The sequence below is a fragment of the Coptis chinensis genome, chromosome 3 (genome assembly GCF_015680905.1).
Source record: "Coptis chinensis isolate HL-2020 chromosome 3, ASM1568090v1, whole genome shotgun sequence".
NCBI classification, from domain to species: Eukaryota; Viridiplantae; Streptophyta; class Magnoliopsida; order Ranunculales; family Ranunculaceae; genus Coptis; species Coptis chinensis.
Genome location: NC_141458.1, coordinates 48,226,247 through 48,243,868, shown reverse-complemented (window position 1 = coordinate 48,243,868; position 17,622 = coordinate 48,226,247). Strand labels below are relative to the sequence as shown.

The 17,622-nt window shown below is 43.4% G+C and overlaps 1 long non-coding RNA gene across 2 annotated transcripts; it reads left to right on the top strand.

The window, feature by feature from the left end:
• Positions 1 to 13,121: 13,121 nt before the first annotated feature.
• Positions 13,122 to 15,284, top strand: LOC147509856 (uncharacterized). 2 transcript variants are annotated; one of them, XR_015216658.1, is made up of 2 exons: positions 13,122 to 14,338; positions 15,050 to 15,284. It is a non-coding gene; the product is annotated as an uncharacterized LOC147509856 (long non-coding RNA). The 2 variants fall into 2 exon arrangements; XR_015216659.1 differs by having other exon boundaries at positions 15,041 to 15,284.
• The last annotated feature ends 2,338 nt before the right edge of the window (positions 15,285 to 17,622 follow it).

Below are 17,622 nucleotides of genomic sequence, written 5' to 3'. Positions count from 1 at the left end.
TTCACTCTTCCAGTTATCATTTGGAGAGGATGAAACCATCCTCCAGTTCCTAGGTCAGTTCAAAGTCGAACTGTTATGCACCCCAAAGAGCCTTTTGCCATTGGCGGCATTCTCCAGCGCACCGTCGGTGCGTAATACGGACCTCTCGGTGGTGATGAGGTCGCGATCCGTAAAACCCCCCGAGCCGATGCGCTCTTTCGGGTCGACAAATATATTAAGCAGCAAGAAGGTTTGCGACACCACAGTCTACCAGACGACCAAGAAGTCGCGGTGATCTCTGACGACACTCCACCTACCAAAAAGCGGTCCAGGTCGCAAGCACCCAAATCAGGCAACCGCTTGGATAACAACAGAGAGTCAGCTGTCTTGACACGCTCTCCCAGTTACATATTGGAAAAGATCAAGCGAGCTTCGTATTTCCAACCTAAAGTAAGGCAACCAGCAGACCGACCTGACAAACCCTACTACGCATTCCACAAAGTAAAATGTCACGAGACCGATGCTTGCTGGGGGCTCAAGCATTATCTCCAAGATCTCATAGAAGCGGGACAGATCAAACAATACACCAACATTGCCGATGGCTACTTGCGCCATAAGCTTATGGCCCACCGAGTGGGTAGCAAATCTCCACCCCGCCAGGAACGCCAAAGCATTCAAGCTCGCTCCTGCAGCAGAGGACGCCCCATAAACCGTTCTCGTCATGATCGACCCCCGCACTCGTCAAATTGAGACAACGGCAAAACCATCCATATTATCACTTTCCCTAAATGATTCTATTACTTCTTCTAGAGAGAAACGAAGGCGTGTCGGTGCTCTTCAAGAAGTGTATCATTTTTCTTCACAAGCAGCACATGCCCCGCGACATTCGGGTCGCCATTCAGGGGATATCACCTTCATAGAGGCTGACTTCAACAAGGTCTGCCTCCCTCACAATGATGCGCTTGTCGTCCATGTCAATATCAGCGACTGGATAGTTAAGCGTGTCCTAATAGACCCTAGCAGCTCATGCGACATTTTGTTCTACCACACCATTCAGGAGATGAACCTACCCAAGTCAGTCTTCATAGATTCTATTGCTCCTCTGTATGGGTTCAATGGGTCCAGAGCCGACCCAATCGGTGACATTATATTCCCAGTTTTAGTGGGATCAAGAAAGGATAAAGTCAGCTTCAATACACATTTCAGCATCTTGGATATCAAGTCATCCTACAACGCCAACCTAGGACGACGGTGGATTCATCAGATGCAGGCAATACCGTCTACACTACATCAAGTCCTTCGCTTTCCGGGCCCCCGGGGCATGATGGAGCTTCGCAGCAACCAGCTCGAAGCCTATCATTGTAATCAAATCCTCTCAGCGAACAAGACCGCTGAGGCCCCCATCAGCATAAGAAACTAGCCCACCAGTTACATCATGGCCAAAGGCTTGGTCGCTGAAGTCAGAGGCAACGCACCAACTTAGAGCTCTGGGACTCCAGCAAGAAGGTTTATCCATCTATACAGACCCTAACAGTCGCCAAGGCAGTTAATGATTTACTCATCAGGACCACCCCAAAGGTCGCTCCCGTAATTAGTGCTCCACCTGTTCAGACCCCAGAGGTCGCCCCACCAGATCCCATACAGCCAAAACAGCTTCTGCAACGTACTCCAGCCTCTGTTGTCATGACCACAGAAGTTATCCCAAACCTATGGTCGTAACCACAGAAGACGCTCCGGATCCTGTAGCAACTCCCATCACTCATCAGACCAACAACGCATCCACAGAGCTCAGTCCCCCAGAGGACGCTCTCCCAACACAAGCTGTGGCACCAATTGAAGAGAGGCAGCAAGTGAATCTAGGAATGAAAGACAACCCTAAGTTCGTCTATGTAGGGGCTAACCTCGACCCCACACTCAAAGCCCAGCTTGTAAACTTTTTATCCATGAATAAAGATGTTTTCGCTTGGTCGTATATTGATGTGCCAGGTATAGATCCTAACGTTACATGCCATAAGTTGAATGTCAACCCTAGTGCCAGACCAGTTTGACAGCGACCTAGGAGACTATCACTACGTTTTCAAAAAGCAATCAATGATGAGGTCGATAAACTCAAGCAAGTCGGGTTTATCCGGAAGGTCGACTACCCAGATTGGATCGCTAACATCATAGTTAAGTGATTCGAGCGAAACTCGAATTCTTTCGAATTTCGGTTTTTCCAAAAATCGAAATTTTAAATATAGTGTCGAAATAATCGAAATTCCGAAAGAATTTGAAATTCCGAATTCTATAGGGTCGAAATTTACTGAATTTCGGTTTTTGGATTTACCGAAATTCCGAGAATTCCGAAATCCCGAACTATGGCTAACATAGTGGCAGTTCCAAAAAAAATTGGCACGGTCCGCCTCTGCGTTGACTTCACCAATGTCAACCAAGAAACACCCAAAGACAGCTTCCCGTTACCAAGGATCGACCGACTTGTGGACCAAACCTGCAGTCACGAGCTCCTCTCCTTTATGGATGCCTATAGTGCGTACAACCAAATACCACTTGCTGAGGAAGATCAAGAGAAAACATCCTTCATTATAGAACAGGGAGTTTATTGCTACAACATCCTCCCGTTTGGCCTCAAGAATGCTGGAGCGACGTATCAACGAATGGTAACTAACATGTTCCAGGACATGTTAGGTGATACCATGGAAGTATATATTGATGACATGGTCGTCAAGAGAAAAAAAGCAGGAGACCACCTCACTCACCTTGAACAAGCGTTCTCCAGGCTATGCCGGACCCGCATGAAGCTGAACCCAGAAAAATGCCTTTTCGAAGCGTCTTCCGGCAAATTTATGGGCTATCAGGTCTCATAACGTGGGATCGAAGCTAACCCAGATCAAATCAGAGCATGGTCGACCCGAAGACAAAGAAACAAATACAAAAGTTGTCAGGCATGGTCGCTGCACTCAACCGATTCATATCCAGGGCATCAGACAATGCCGACCGTTCCTACAACTCCTCAAAAAAGGCGATCAGTTCTCATGGAACGACAAATGTCACCAGGCCTTCTCCACTCTCAAAGAGTATCTCACAACACCTCCCGTCCTAGCCAAACCAACGGACGGCGAAACGCTGGGGCTTTATCTAGCAATATCAGACTTTGCTATTAGTTCAGTTCTCTTCAAGGAGGACAACAACTCAGAGAAGCCAATCTACTTTACAAGTAAGACCTTAACTCCAACCGAAAAAAACTACTCTTACATCGAAAGAGCAGTTTTAGCACTATTATATTCTCCAAGCGCACCCAATCAAAGTACTCACCGACCTCCCGTTGAAGAAAACACTTCACAAGGAAAACAAGACAACTCGCATGGCGGTTTGGGCTGAAGAGCTCGGTGAACATCACATCGAGTTCGTCCCACGCACCTCGCAGAAAGGACAAGTCGTGGCTGATTTCCTTGCCGACTTCCCTATGGACGATCTACATTGGGAGCTAGAGACAGATGTCCTACCCCACAAGCACAACGACAAGACTGTTTGGTCTCTCTTTGTAGATGGTTCCAACAACCCCGGCGAAAGTGGCGTTGGCGTCGTATTAGTATCACCCGTCGGAGCGGTGATGGAGAAATCATTTCGCATCGACTTTGCGACCTCCAACAACGAAGCAAAGTACGAGGCAGTAATTATGGGGCTTAGAATGGCGTTACAGCTCAGTGTACAAGAGTTGCAAGTCTTTAGTGACTCGCAACTGGTCGTTCGCCAGATTGCTAAAGAGTACACTACCCACGAAAGTAACTTTTCTAAATACCTTAAAGTTGTTAATCAATTACTTTTATCTTTCAAGATATCCACCATGCACCACTTTTTGCGCGACGAGAACCGTCACGCAGACAGTCTAGCCTACTTGGCTACTCGAACACCGAGCTGCGCCCTGAGACAATTCCTTATTGAAGTAGTTAACTGACCTACCTACCAAGTAGAGCACATCTTAGAAGTCAGTGACCTATGCCCACTCTCTGAGGATCAGATGAGCCAGACATGGATGAAGCCCATCATAGAGTACATTCAAAAGGGCACACTACCAGCAGAACATAGCAAAGCCAGGCAGATACCATATCAAGCACGTCACTATTGTGTTATGAATAACAAGTTGTTTCGAAAATCTGCTAGAGGACCTCACTTGAGGTGCATAAGTCTAACTCAAGGTCAATTGATTTTTGCTGAGATTCATGAAGGAGAATGCGGCAATCATGCTGGAGGTCGTTCTTTAGACCACAAAGCAATCTCTCAAGGATACTTTTGGCCTCTGATAAACATAAAAAGATAGTCTTACTCACAAATAAAGCTATGAAACTCTAAACGCAAGTAAAACTATAAACTGAACTGTTACTTATCAAAGATATTTGTTTTCTACTCTCGAATCTATTGACGTAGAGTTGAAATAGAAGATTCGTTCCACTCCTAGTCCTTTAGCATTAAAGTTTTCTACAATTGATGGTCTATCCAAAGTCAATGAGAGATTTACGAGGGAATTTATACTACGATATGAATTCAAATAACAAGATACGAATAACGAAATGACAGGATGCTAAAGGTTTGAATTTAGATAAAGAAATAAAGGGAATTGAATCCACCTTAACTCGACTTAATCAACTAACAAAGACTCATCGTGATCCAAATTGCAATGCTTCGCATATCAAAAATGGTAATTCTAATCCCTAATTATACATGGCATCTCTACCAATTAATAACTAGCATGCGAGGTCGTCCACCCATTCTCATGGAAAATCAATGACCTTCTAGAGTGGAATAAACTCTCACGATGATTTCTAAGTTAACAAAGATCAAGTTTCATCAAGGCTTCTTCAACCCCTCTAATGAAGGTTTAGCCTTGATTCATCAAGCTATCATTTCCGATTAAATTAACACTAGACATAATATAAATATTTGAATTTTACTAATTTTGATTAAACAATACTTCAAATCTAATTAATAACTAAGAATTAAATAACAACAAGAATTGAAATTAGATCTACAAATTTAAATGACAAAATCAAAATGAACAAGAATAAACTATTTTATTTATCTAATCAATGAAGAACAATGATTCAAAGAATTAATCTAAAATAAGAAATGAAACTAATTAATTTAACTAATTGAATTCAAAAACTAGATCTACAAACTATTCTAATGGCTACTTTCTATTCTAAGCTATCTAACTATCTATTCCTTAAGAGCTAAGTCTTGTTTTATGTAAAGAAGGAGACCAGATCCACAATTTCGTGCATGGGCTGAGGTCTCATGTTTTGGGCCAGAAAATCGAGCCCAAAGCCCAATTTCTTCAGTCCACAGAGCCTATTTCAGCTGGCTTTGACTTCAGCAGACTTTTGGTCCACTTTTGCTCCTCTGATTGGGTCAAGGCTTAGACCATTGGAAAACTCTTTCCGAGCCGGTCGATTTGATGTAAGGTAGGCCCAAATCCGAGGCTTGAGTCCAAAGATATGGTCTTCGGAAGTTCTTCTGACTTGTGCACTGTTTCTGCCCGTGTTGACTTTTTAGCTTTTGACCGGGCTTCATAAATGCTTTGTCTCCTTGAATCTTGGCCTTTATCACAGAACTTCTTAGCAACCAACCCTTTGCTCCTTTATATTGCCAAAGTGGCACATTTTTGCACATAATTGAGTTTCATGCCTAAAATACATAAAAGCACGTAATTAGCATTAACTCTTATTTATTACTCGCATAATTGGTCTAAAAGTAGTATTATTAAGGGGTTAAAACTACAATTTTGGGCTCTTATCAGCCTCACATGCAGATCGACGCCAAAATATATGTGCTCAAATGCATCAAATGCCAAACCTTTGGCCACAACATCATCCAACCGGCTCGCGAGTTGATCAGCATTGCAAGTCCCTGGCCATTCCACATGTGGGGCATGGACATCATGGGACCATTCATCCCACAGAAAAACACCGGGTTCCGCTTCGTTTTAACTACAACCGATTACTTCACTAAGTGGATAGAAGCAATTCCTTTGGCACATGTCAAGGAGTCACATGTTAGAAACTTCATTTGGACTCACATTATCACTAGATTTGGTCTGCCACACACCCTGGATATGGACAATGGTTCCCAATTCAAAGGCAAAATGGTCAAAGATTTTTTGGCCAAGTGGAAGATAGTTCACGCATTCTCCAATCCACAGTACGCTCAAAGCAATGGTCAAGCCGAGGCCAGCAATAAGGCCATATTAGAAAACTTAAAGAAAAATATTGAAAAGAACAAGAGCCAATGGCCAAACCAACTAGAGAACATTATATGGGCCAATCGCACCACAGCTCGCTCCAGCACAGGAGAATCACCATTCTCCTTATGTTATGGCACAGAAGCTGTTATTCCCACCGAACTGACAATCACAACTACTAGATCCGAGCTTGTCGAGTCAGGACACAATGACTCAGTCCTAGCCCGAGAGGTCGATTTGCTGAAAGAACGCCGAGACCTGGCAGCTATCAGAGTGGCATCGTATCAACAGATTCTAAAGAGGTCCTACAACAAATGAGTACACCCTAGATCCTTCCAACCTGGTGATCTAGTTCTGAAAAAGACACAGGATGACTCCAAACTAGCAGCAACATGGGAAGGACCGTACTTAGTAGACCGAGTTATAGGCAATGGGGCTTACTGGATCAAGACGCAAGAAGGGAAACCACTACCACGACCCTGGAACACTTACTTGTTAAAGAGATTTTATCAATAAAGATTTAGTCTTGTACACAGTCATGTTTTTAATCTTTGTCAATTCGGATAGTTTAGTTATATTTGTATTGTCAACCACTCTATTCGAATACTTCTACGGTCAACACCGTGAGAACGCTCTCAGTGAGTAGTACGCCCTCAAGGGCTATAAGCGCTCTCATCGAGCAACATGCCTTCAGAGGCTAAATACGCTCTATGCGAGCAGAATGCTCTCAGGAGCTTACAGGCTCATAGCCTCTCCAAATCTACAAACGCTCTCAGCGAGTAACACGCATTCAGAGGCCAAATACACTCTTCGTTAGCAGAACGCTCTCAGGAGCTTATAGGCTCATAGCCTCTCCAAACCTCGCTAAGTTGAGGACCTATACTTCTAGGATCAACTTCGTGTGAACGCTCTCAGTGAGCAGTACTCCCTCAGGGGCTATAAGTGTTCTCTGCGAGCAACACGCCTTCAGAGGCTAAATATGCTCTACGCGAGCAGAACGCTCTCAGGAGCTTACAGGCTCATAGCCTCTCCAAATCTACAAATGCTCTCAGTGAGCAACACGCCTTCAGAAGCTAAATACACTCTTCGCGAGCAGAACGCTCTCAGAAGCTTACAGGCTCATAGCCTCTCCAAACCGCGCTAAGTTGAGCACCTATACTCCTAGGGTCAACTCTGTGAGAACGCTCTCAGGAGCTTACAGGCTCATGACCACCCTAATTCTCGCTAGTCGGGGACCTATGTCTCTAAGATCAGCTCAGAAAGATCGCTCTCTTAAGCAATACTTCACAAGCATAACGCTTTCTTAAACTAAATCTCAGATTCCATAGCCACTATACACCACAAGCGTCATAAACAGAATAATAACTACAAGCAATCAAGCAAAAAGATGGCATTACATATACATTCACCAATCGAACTGCCCGGCTAAGGCCACGAAGCCAGTTTCAATCCACCGATCTGCTGGGTCTACCCAGAAAATCCAGATCGGTTCTTTGAACAATGGGAGCAAAATTAACGAACTGCCACTTTCGTGGAAACCAGTTCTAAGTATCAACTAAGGCGAACTGCTCAGGCAAGCCTGAAAACACAGCTCTATTGTTTAACTCTCATAGAGAGGAGAACAGACAAAACAATCATCCAATTTAAACATTTTTCAAAAACAAGACGAGAAGTCACCATCAAGGAGTAGCCACAACATGTTTATCCTTTGGGGCAGCATTAGTCGATGGAGTGTGCCTTGCAAATCTCAGCACAACGGGCATACCCGTACCTTGGTCCCCATGTGGCTTCTTCAACTAGAAGTATTTCTCATCCAGTTTGGCATACTGAACACAGGCCGTGGTATACGCATCTTGCGCTTTGCGTGCGACCCCCTGACATTGCTTGGCGTACTCAATGACTTCCACTAACTTCCCTTGCAGATCAGTCATCGCCGCAACAAGCTTAGCGTTCTCATCAGCAGCCGCACGGTACTTATTTGTCATCACATCTAGCTTCGTCTTGTCAACTCCCCACGCAGCTCGCAGACATCGGCTTCGACTTCGGGAGTTGACATCGATATCGAAGCCGCGCGCGGCATCGCCGACTTATCTTACCCCGCCAGAAACTACAAGTAAAAAATCAAGGTCACGATCCCTTACGAAACAGAGCAACAAGCCTAACAAATAATAACTCACCAAACAAGTAGCCATGTCCATGGTTCCTAACAGCGTGTCCATATCTTCATCCTCAACCTCAGGTTTGTCGTCGTCCAACACGATCCCCTTCAGAAGACTGGTCGCTATGGGCGCCGAGTGGAAGCTGCAGTCAGAGCGTTTCACAGCACGCTTCTTCCCCGTCCTCTCCATATAGTAGAATTCGCTCCCTACATCCCCGATACGAGGAGGCGAACTCTCACCAGCGACGTGGTGACCTTACCCCAGGTCGTTAGCTCCCTCAGCATCCTGATCGGTGTCATCAACTTGCCGAGGCAACCTAAAGATGATGCCACCCGTCGAGCGACCTGAACTCCTGGGTCGCTTGTTGCTCTTGACCCCTGAAGCTACAGCCTTTCTTTTGCCACGATCTCCATGCACATGCAGGTGGAACTCCATTTCCTCCATTATCAGAGGGGAGCTCTCTCTTAAACTCCCCTCTCCCGTAACATATTTGCGGCACCTGGCCATAAGAAAATCTACGCAAAACGCAAGTTAAACAAACAAGCCACAGGTTTCTTTTCCAAAAAAAAAACAAGAAAACGAAAGCAAAGAGATGCCAAAGCGTGCACGAGTAAACTGACTAAGCAAACGACGCACCACAGTGGCGAGAAGAGAAGCGGCAGCAAGAAGAAGAGCAAAGGAAGAGCAAATGCCTTTGCTCTTCCAAAAACACTCCTACTTATGGTGAAGTAACGCATCTTCCCAAAACAGGTCATGATAGCATCGAGACGCCAAAATGGCAGGCCACCTGGCAGCCATCATTTCATGTCTCCCGACCACCCATATTCCTACACGTGCCATGCACGCACTAAAGCTCAAGCAGCTCCAGGGTAGAGAACGCCCCTTGCGTCCTCAAGAAATGTGTGACCTATAAAGTTTACATCAGATAACAAGCACAGCAGAGCAGAAGCTCGACAGATCAGCAAAGACACAGGTCGTCGAGACCATACCCTCCGTATGACAAGTCGCAACAGCATACACATGCTTACAGAACACAAACACACATATCATACACAATCCTACTTGAATAAAGCAAGACAACATATTTCACGTTCATGAAAAGGAGTGAACTGACGACCTCTGTAAAGCCCCAGTTCGCAGACTAACCGAGCTGCTGAGAATAATCAAGAAATCCAGCACAGTTAGCCATTATTCATTGTTATCATAAACATAAAAAACGTCGAACTGCCCAGGTTACCCCAGGAAACTAGCTCTATTGTTTCAGGCCTAAGGCCACATACAAACACAGTTTTTACGACCACTTTTAAACAACATGGTCAAAGCTTCCACTGCCAGGAGCATCCAAAACTTGCGACGAGCTCGGGTCACCTGAGGTCGTTCGGTTTTGCATTGGTCACGGTCAGATTATCCGGTTCGGTGTGATCTTTGGAGGCTGTTTTCAATCAACTGCATCGATAGAAGAAGGAGGCACAACCGCAGAGGAGCGATTATCGCGATCTTGGCGGCTCACCCCCATGACCAACTAGAGTCCCGCATTCCTGCTCCTCTTGAAGATCAAAATATTTCTTCTCCAGCTCCTCTACCTCAACTCGGATGACCAAATAAGCGTCCTTCGCTTGCAGCGCGGTAGTTTTACACTTTTCAGCATAAGCATTTGCGGTCGCTACCTTCTTTTTCAGGTTGCCCACCTCATGCTTCAGCCCGATCGCCTCATTGACAGCGGACGTCTTCTCCAACGACAACGTTACTAGTTCCTTCCTCAAAGAATCAAGTTCTTTTTTCTCAGACTGCTGCACATCTCGAAGAGCCGAGAGCTCGTCCCTCAATGACTCGACCTCCGTTTTTTTCATTTCAATAACCGAGCGATTTGTCTTCAAACTTTCGGTACCCAAAGAATCAGTGCGACAACTTCGACAATTATATCACGTTAACGTCAAACAACAGCATATAACACAATAAAGCAGACAAGTAATAGCACAAAAGTTACTCACCAAGCACATCGCCTTATCCATCCCCCTCAGATTCGACTCTAGCTCCATCGCATCCAGGTATTTCCTATCACCGTCCAGTGTCATCCCCTCTAGCAAACAAGCAACTATGGGTGCGAACTTGTAGATGCAATCCGACCTCCTCACATAGCGTTTCTTCCCAATCACTTCATCTACATATATCAGGTTGCACTCCAGCTCATCTTTCCCAACACTGGAGTGCCCCTTACCAGTCTCTTCCATACCAACCTTCCCCTTCATCTTGCCGAAAATATCTCCAACAACCCTAGTCAGAGCAACCTCCGGGGCATCCTCACCCAGAATGCTGAAGTCGGGCATCGGCCTCACTCTCGAGCTACGAGCCGCCCTTCCCCCGGTTTGCCTTTCACCACCCCCCCCCCAGTGCGGTCTCAGCTACCCTCGCAACCTTGGAAGGTCGAGACTCTGGGTCGTTACCCTTCCTCGTCGACATGCGAGGTTCAGGGATTTCAAAGAGAGAGTCCTCCAAATCGAACGGACCGTCCTCTTGACCCTGCCCAACTCCAGACCCAGACGCACCAGCACCTCCAGCGGGTCGCTTCACCCCAGTACGACCGCGGTTCTTATCTTCCTAGTCACCAGATCACTCCTACGCTTTTCCATCACAGGCTTTCTCGATGTTCTCCCGCTCACCTTACCCCGCGCCTTGCTCTTTTGCACCTCCCTCTTCTCCCTAATCGCAGGTCATCCCCGTTCTTTAAAGAAATGAGCAACTTCCGGAAGCTTCGCTTGTTTTTTAGCTCTAGTTAACCAAGAGAACTTCTCAATCACCTTTCAGCTTGACTCCTTTTCTAGGGGGATATCTGCACAGACAACAAAACAGTAATATCAGTACAAACTCAACTAACGCAAGATCAATATTCTCAAAGAGCGTACTGGTACCCACCAGTAAAGTTGCATATTTTATTTTCCACACTAAACCCGCTCGCAAAATAGTTTCCAACAAGTAGAAATGGTATTTTATCCCAAGACTCGTTACTCACACCATCTAGAACGCTCGACAGCTTAGCTCGGGTTTGCAAGCTAAAGTTAAGCGACCGAGATCGCTTTAATGACTAATGCTCAATAATATCGGCGACCTCTATACGGTATTCACCACTGGCGTTCAGCAGGTCAAACACCTTGAACAACCGCACGTGTTACCCATAAACTGAATAGGCGCTTTGCCACAGCGGTTCAAGAACTCACAAACCAGCTTCGAGAATGGTATCGTCATATGCGCCCTCAGCTGCCCCTCACAGACAATAACACCATAGTTCGGTGGGGTATACCTATTACTATAGACCAGAGCATTCTGATCGGGCTCATGGATCTCCAAACCGCTTATGGTTATCCCATATTTTTTCCTTAAATAGGAGAACACCCTCAAAGCGTGTTTGTCCACGACCCAAGCGGTGACCCGCTAGACGCGTCGACCCTCACAAATGACTGAAGTGCTTCAAAGACCCATGACGCAGCGGTCGAGCCTCATCCTCCCCACTTCCAGCCTCCTCAACTGCTTCATCTTCATCACCACCCTCACTCACCCCACACACCGCCTCATCTTTCTCTTCCTCCTCATCATCCCAACCAAGAGAAACTTCGTGAACCTCATGCGATCGCGTATCATCTGAGTCAGACATCTCTCCTTTCTCCCTAACAGTTCTAGCCACTAGTCACTAATCGAACGTCCTAACAACTCTAGAACAAAGACTAAGCACAAAGCAAGAAACAGGAGTTCCACAATGGCAGAAAACTAACCTGAGGGTTGTTGCGGTAGTGAAGTGTTTTCTACAAGGCGAAGCAAGAAAGTGATGTTTCAAAAAACGCAAGCGTAATCTTTGAATAACAGCCCCTCCAGTTTCCAAGGTATCATGATTACACCCTAGCCCTAGCCGCACACGACTTCCAACAAACTGGCCTGTCTTCTCAAATCCCGAAAAAATTGGGCGGCACGTTTTCCCTGCAACTGCTCAGATCCTCTCATGTGTCGAACACGTGTCGAGTATCTACGCCCACCAGCTCACAGGATTGCACAGATCGTTCTCCCCAGCTCGTTGGATATTTCCACATCTAGTATGATCCATACGCGCTACTATTTTTTCTCGGTCGGTCTTCCTTCTACCGACCCGACGCCCGCTTGAGAGGGGTGTAAAGGGAGTGATATCCTCCTTCAGGAATATCAGGCGCGTACTTAGCATGATGGAAATATCACACCAACCTGTGGAACCAGATCGCGTCTATAAGCTAAGAGAACGCTCCAGCACAGTTTGTGCCAGCACGCGAACCAGGCTATAGTGTGACTCATCTTATCTTCTAGAAGCAATCATGAACAGAGATGCACATGCACAAATCAATGCCACCAGCTACTGACCACTGCCGCAAGCTACTTGCCCAAACTACTAATCCCCATCATCACAGCAGACCTATAAAGACAGTTCTCACACGCCTCCTTAATCTAGACCCCACGTTTGTGATACACTTTACACGTGGTGGGCGAGGATTCACTCTCAACATCTATAAATACCCCTCCTATGAACTACGTCAAACCTGATTCTTCTCTCCTCTCAGAATTGAGAGCAAGATACGTAGGCAGTTCGCTCCTAAGCCAAACTCAGTCCCTTTGATCATCCATTCCAATTCCCATTCAACTGTGTATGTAAAGGAAAACTAAATCACATCTTTACAAGGTACACCATTTATTAAATCCAATCATTATTCCCATTTAAATTTGTTTTTAAATCAGATCGAGTCTGTTAATTTTTCTTTTATCAGTTAACTGTAAAATTTAATTTTTGTACTCTAAAATCTTCCACTGTCTTGGTTTAATCAGTATCAATGCTTACAAGTACTCCTGTGTCTTGGATTCAAAAAAATATGAGTTGTATCACCTGACTCCATAATTAACACCAAGTCTCTTTTTTCTTCACTCTATATTTCTTAAATATTAGTTTCTGCTAAACACAATGGTCTGATTTTTTTGCAAGAGTGAGTTTCGATTTCACCAATTCACCCTATATTGAAAGTCATTCCGGTCTTCGGTTTTAGATCAGTTCAAATGCGAACTCAACTATTTAGAGGTAGTTAATTATGGAGTCAGGTGGTCAAATACAGATATGGAGCACCAGTGAAGGCCATTTATTTTCATGTGGCTGTTTGTCAGAATACATAGTAAACGTGTGCTAGCTAAACTTTGTGTTGGATAGATTTACAAAGAAAACAAAAGTGTTCTAAATATATGGAAATTGAATTTCGATTTCATACTTACGTTGTCTTACATAAAATTTAAAGAGTTTATGTAAAGTTTAGTTTCTATTTTACAGGAACCGAATGACTTAACTCCGATATAGTTTATTCCGAAGCGCTTGATGACGACCCCATTGACCTCCTTCTGTACTTTTGAATTTGGTTTCACATGCTAATCAATAGTTTATTAAATTTAGGTGGGGCTTTGATCGACTGAAAGTGGCTGGCGTCAAAGAAGCAGAAGTAAGGAACGATATCTCTGCCCTCCAGAGAGAGTTGGAAAACTTGAGACTGAATTGAAGGTGACAACCACTAATAAAGAATCATTACAGAGAGAAGTTGCTAATTTGGAGAGTATGATCCAATTTCAAAGAGGGGTGGCTGACCAAACTCGAATTTTGCATGAGAAGGCCGTGGATGAACTAAGAAAAGAGCTTGAAGCAGAGAAGGAAAAAGCCTTAGCCCAGATCAAGCAGCTGAAGCGGAACTTTTACGCAAGAATCAATATGAAAAGTTCCAATCAAAAGCTGCTAGCAAGATAAAAGCTCATAAGATTGCCCTCCAGAAAAAGATGACTTCTTCTGCAGCTTCAAACAGGTGTTCCGTGACCTGCAGGAAAACTTCTTTAGTAACTGGAGATTCAATTCGACATTTATCACATTGGTTCCGAAAGTGGATGGAGCAGCTACGTTGGCGAAATACAGACCTATCAGGTATACAAACATATATATGATACCGTGTTCTGTTTGAAGAATGATATTATGGTTTAAAGACTGATAATCTATTTCAATATACTTTACCTATGGTTTTTAATGTTTATTTTCCATTTCTACTCTATAAACAAATACAAACAAATGTAGCAACCATTGTATCTCTTAAATATTTCCAGGTGATTTTTCATTCCCTGTTAATTTTTGTTAGGAACAGGTCTGTGGTCTGTTTCACTACCTATATCTAGGAAAAATCTAGGCGATGAATCTAAATGAGTCAATCAAAAACTTCATTGTAATTTTGGGAAATGTAATTAGGATGAGCAGCCTTTGATAGACTGACATGAATTACTTCGAGACCCCTTGAATGATTGTGTCATTCCCATTCTTGAAGATCTTCGAAAGGTGATTTCCACCTATTAATTATTTTCAGAAAGTGATATGAAAGAGCACCAAATTGTGAAAACTGTTATTAAAAGGGGGGAATAATATGGTATTGCGTTGAATTTTTTCTTCACATTCCTTTTTGGTTTTAAGTAAAGTGGAAACTCGGATGATATGTAGCTGTTTAAATCAACAATACCATGCCTTCTTATTTTTCAATAGCATAATAGAAAATTTAGAATTCATTGAAGTAAGACTCTACTATATGCTTTACCATCTTTTATCTACACATTGCTAGTTTATCCTTAAGTATCTTACTAGCTCTCGCAGATTCATTCATTGTTGTTCTGAAGTGCTTCTGCAACTTGGTGGAGACCTCCAAACTGATGAGAACTTCCAAGTTCTTCTTTTTTACAAGATGTATTAAGCTTTTGTGATCTACATTAGAGAGAATCACCTAATTATTATTACCATTGTTGCTACTGCGTATGTAAAAATCCAATGAATGGTTGGTTCTTCCTTGCTACAATCTCTTGGTATAGAAAAAAAAAATAGTTTCACTGCATATATTGTTGTTGAAATTCAAGAACTACCTCATAATTCTAGGAATCTCTGATTATTAGGAATTAATTAAACCCCCTTTTCCCATCAATCATATTTGATTGGTGCCCTTGGAGCTATTGTAATGCAGCAAGGAAGTGCACTATGGGTGCGTGGCAGGGGTTGGGAAAAGTGTTATAGCCACTGCCTATTGTATTCTTAACGACGCTAATTTGGATTAAACATGGAAAGAGAATGTATGGTGAAGAGTTGGTTTATGGAAAATATACTAGAATGAAGAAAAAGCAAATGTTAGAGTAAAGAATTTTTGTTGTATTCACACACTCCTAGACTGAATGGATGTTGTTCTTTAAAATTGTTGAAAAAGCCACATATTATCTTTTCAAAAAACAATGTTTTGATTAGCAGGACTTGAGTTCTAGATTCGAGGATGGGTGTGCCTCATTCAAAGTTTTATTCTTTCTTGCAGGTTGCAAAAGGAACTGAAATCGCACTCGCACGTCCATCATATTCTCTGCACAAATTTCTACAAATTTCTCCTCACTCTCTGCCTTCCCTCCAATTTCGCCTCTTCTACGCCAAACTTATACAACACTCCTAAAAAACTCCTCTCTCTCTTTTTCTCTCTCTCGACTACATCTCATCTCCCATCTCTTTAACACCCCATCTCTCTCAACTACTCAGGTTTGGTTTGTCTCACGAGGAAACGCCCTAACATGGCATCAAGAGCATAAGTTTCGGTCTTGGTAATTGCAAAGGGGATAGTGCACTTGATTGGAATTGCAAAAAAATTGCTGAAAGAAGTTTGATTCAGTCTGTTGAGAAATAGAGATTTTGTAAAGTCAGCATCTTGATACCGAATATGGGTGGCATAACCAGCAGCTAGATACTGAGAAAGCGAGGGATTTTCCAACAACAAGTTACTGAGCCGAGCTTGATATTTCGGTATCCAAATACAGAATTTTTATACCCAGTAAATAAGAGAAAATAGAGAGAGTGTAATAACTTTTTCTTTGTGAGATAGTTGGATCTAACTTTTTCTTTGTGAGAAAGGAGAGAACTTAACCTAGAACAAAAGAGAGATTTGAGAGAGAACATTCTTTGTGAGTGTTAGTGAGAAATCATTCTTAGTGAGTGTAGTGAGAGCTCCTCTTATAATCATCTATCTTGTTCATCTAGTAAATCATTGATCTCGCCGAGTGGACGTAGGCACATTGCTGAACCACCTTAAATCCTTGTGTTGTGGTGTGTGTTATTTACGTTCTCTCTTTATTTGTTGATATGATGCTTGTTTGTTGATATTGTTGTTGGGTTAATGCTTGAGGTATTTGTTGGAACATTTGTCTTGTGTGAAAGATCACACCTTTGTGGGTGATCTAGTTGTTGTTGTTAGCTTTCATGTTTGTGCACAACAATTGGTATCAGAGCGAGGTCTACGACCTAGGGATTTTGAGTTTTGGGTTAAAACCATAGTACTCAAAATTTATGAAGACAAGGTGTTTGATAAAATTCTCAAGTGAATTTCTTTGTGTATTACTTTGTGTGATTTGTAGAAATGGCTCCCAAGATATGAAATGCAAGGTTTGAACTAGAGAAGTTTGATAAAGAAGCACAAGAATTGACGGTAAGAGTCAGGTGAAATGAGAAGACTTCCACAAGAAAATGGAAGGGTAGTTCAAAGAAGCCTTTAAAACATGTACGGTGCTACAATTGTAATGAAAAAGGACATTATCTAAGTGATTGCCCTTGCCCGAAAAAGAGTAATAAGATGAGTGGTAAGTTGGAGAATGAGGATGTTAGTGAAGCAAGTCTTGCTTCCGGCTTCGATGGGGGATGATGTAAGTCTTTCGGTGTCTACACAAGACGACTACATGACCGATAAGTGGATTCTTGATTCCGAGTGTTCCTACCACATGTGCCCAAATAGAAAGTGGTTTGCTACCTATGAGAACTTGAGTGGAGGTTTCGTTTTAATGGGTAATGATGTTGCTTGTAAGACGGTAGGGATTGGAACTATACGGGTCAAGATGCATGATGGTGTGGTGATGACTTTAACCAATGTGAGGCACATTCCCAAATTAAAGAAGAACCTCATTTCACTTGGTACCTTAGATTCCAAAGGCCATAAGTTTGTGGGAAATGGTGGAGTCCTAAAGATTATTAGTGTCTCTTTAGTCATTATGAAGGGTCAAAGATATGGAAACTTATATACTTTGTTGGGTAGTACAGTGACAAGCGATGTAGCAGTGGGTACATATGGTGACAACTCTGAGTGCACAAAATTGTGGCATATGCACCTTGGGAATATGAGCCAAAATGGATTGTCTGAGTTGTGCAAGTGA